The sequence below is a fragment of the Propithecus coquereli genome, unplaced genomic scaffold, assembly GCF_000956105.1.
Source record: "Propithecus coquereli isolate 6110/MARCELLA unplaced genomic scaffold, Pcoq_1.0 Scaffold33, whole genome shotgun sequence".
NCBI lineage: Eukaryota > Metazoa > Chordata > Mammalia > Primates > Indriidae > Propithecus > Propithecus coquereli.
Window position 1 is genome coordinate 4,510,755 of NW_012148952.1, and position 3,230 is coordinate 4,513,984.

A 3,230-nucleotide genomic window follows, 5' to 3' on the forward strand; every position below is an offset into this window, starting at 1 on the left:
AAGGCACAGAAGTACTGTGATGCAGGCAACGTTATCTCTCTGTTAATAACAGAGTGAACCACAAGACACTTAAACCAAAAACAGATAGATGTTGACTAGCTAGTCATTAGGCATGTAATTATCAGCCTCCTTGTGCTTTTACTAGACCGCCTTATGGGCGTATGATTTTTTTTTCTCTCTCTCCAATCGGCTTGTAAAAGCTTCCAAAACTCATACCATATTTGATATATGCATAATACTGAATAAACAATAAATATTCAGAAAATTGCTAGGGAGAATGAACAAATGAATTAACAAAGAATGACTCAGAGAAGAAGCCTTTACTGTTTACCCTGAGAATGCTAAAGCCGGAGCTTTAAGAATTGTGACTCCATCTCTCCACTGAATCCCTGCCTATCCAATTTCGGGCCTTCATCACTTTCACTATATGAGCTAGGGATTGCTGATCACGGCTGATATTTTCTGTCTCTGTTGGGCTCCTCCCCCTCAACATCGAGATACCTGTTTGGCCCCTTTTCCCACCTTCTGTAAAGTCCTTCTTGCCTAAGCTAAACTTTAAAATATTTCCTTCCTCTGAATTTCTAAAGCATTTGTAGTCAAGCTAACACTCAATCATTCCCTAGCCTTTAAAAAAAAATTTTTTTTTGACAGTCTTGTCTCTTAATTCTACACTGACTGTTTTCTATTTCTTTTGGATCTGCCAGAATATTTGGCATAATAACAGAGTCACCTAATGGGCACTGTCAAATGCTTTTATTTAGATAATGGTTTTATTAATTTATTCAATAAATGTCAAACACTTACTCCATACCAGGGACTGTTGTGAGCATAGAGATGTAGCACGAAACATAACAACGTCCATGCCTTCATGGAGCTTACATTCTAGTGGTGGAAGACAAACATAAATAAGGCAAATACCTAGTATGAGAAATGGTGAGAAGTGCTATGGGGGAAACTAATCAGGGAAGTGTATAGCCTTATAAAATATAAAAGAGTGATCCAGAACAGTGGAGATGGGAGTAGTCACTATTTTAACCAGATTGGACAGGAAAGATTTTATTGACGAGGTGATATTTGTGGAGAGATCTAAAGGAAGCAGAGATACAAAGCATGCAGGTATCTGGTAGAAGAATATTTTAAGTTGAGGGAGCAAGTGCAAAGGCCCTGACGTTAGGTCATGCTTAGCACATTTAAAGAACATCAAGGCATGCAGGTTGTCTGGAGTGGAGGAAGGAAGGGTAGAGTTCTCAGTGATGAGGTCAAAGTGGCCTGGGGACCAGACTATGGGCCACTGTAAGGACTTTGGCTTTTATTCTTAGTGAGCTGAGGAGCCTTTTCTGAGCTTTCCAAAGGGGAGTGGCATAATCTGATTTAGATTTCATACAATCATTCTGGCTACTGGATGAAGAGTAGATTGTAGGAAGGCAAGAATGGAAGTAGAAAGACCAGTTAGGAGGCTGCTGCCACTGTCCAGGTGGTAGCAGTGGAGATGATGAGAAATGTCTGATTCTGTATATATTTTGAAGATAGAGCCAACAGGATTTGTTTATGAGTCTGGGGTGGAGTGGGAGAGCAAGTGCATCAAGGAGGATGCTGAGGTTTCTGGTTTGAGTGACTAGAAGGGTAAGATTTTCCTTGGCTGAACTGGGGAAAAGTGTGGAAGAAACAGATTCAAGGAAGAAAGCCTACTACTGAACTTTTTTGTTCATGTTTAATTTTTGGTGACAATTAAACATAAAAAGTATTAAGTATCCACCTGTTGTTCAATACAGAGGCCCAGACAATAAATATCAATGTGAAAGACAATAGCATATAATGTTATTTTAAGCCATTAAGACCAATGAGATCATATCTGGTTCTAAGTATAGCTAGATAGGGGATGAGAAAAGACCAAGCCCTGGGGCCACATTTATTTAAATATGTGAAAGATAAGAAGAAAACAAGTAAGAACAAGAAGTACTAGGAGGTAGAAGAACTAAGAAAGAAAGGTTTGTTGAAAGCTTATGAGTTTCAAGACGGAAAGACTGATCAGCTGGGTCAAATCCTGCTAAGAGGTGGAGCAAGAGGATTTAAGATCGAATCTAGCAACATGGAGGTCATTGGTGACCTTGACAAAGGTAGACTTGCAGAAGTGGTGCAGAAAGAAGCCCGGTTAGAATGGGTTCAAGAGATAGGGAGGAGTGGGATTGAGGTTGAGTAGGGAAAAAGTTGGGAAATGCAACATACTTTGATCATTTTTTTTTAAGGAACAGAAAAATGGAATTATACTATAGGAGTGTGTGTAATATACAATTCAGGACTTTTCAAAATATTATCACATGTTTACCTGCTGATTGGAATGATCCAGTAGAGCAAGAAAAATTGATGATCCAGAATAAAGTGTATACATCTCATAAATATCGACAAGCTGGAGAATGTGTGGTGTTTAGCTCTTTAAGAAAACAAGGCAGAGAACCTAGCATTGTTCTTTAAACATTGTTCCTCAGCTATTTATTCTCCTTTTGGAACCAGGCTTTTGTTACTCGTTGCCATTTGTTTGGTATCCTTCATGGAATCAGGACATCCCTTTTCACCCCTTTTGCTCTCTTTTGTGTTTCTGTATGTCACACTGTCTAAAACTGTTGCTCTTTATAAGAAGGATAATTGCAATTTAAGACACAGGAACAGGCTCCATAAGCTGGTGTTGTTTGAGCTGGTCTCACAGGCTGGTGAAGTTTTTGGTTCTCACAAGACTGGAGCCAATGTGGACAAACTTTGCTGTGCATCACCAATGAAACCAGATGAAATTCTCCTTTTGTTCATATTTTTTGTCTTGAGCCCCTGGCTTTGATCCAGACAGAGTATTATTTCTGGTTTTCTGCTTGCTGGGGGCATGGGTTGCTGGGTCTGTATTTGAAGGAGGACAACCATCAGGTTGGGTGCCCTAGACAAAGAGTGCACAAAGATGGCTTTTCTTCCAACTGTTGCCAGCCTTCATGAGGTTGCCTAAAACTAAATCTTCTCCTCTTCCAGGAGAAACTACTCCTTCCTAAACAAACTCTCATTATAATCCTAATCCTTACACCTGTCTTTCTAAATGACATAATTTGACCAAGATGATTTTGGCTTTCAGTGGACACTCTGGGAAACATTTGAATTGGACAAAATTTTTCGAGAGGCATCTTAGAAAAGAAATTGAATGATTGCTTTTGGGGTCTTATTCATAAATTCTTTGCCTAGGCTGTGTCTAT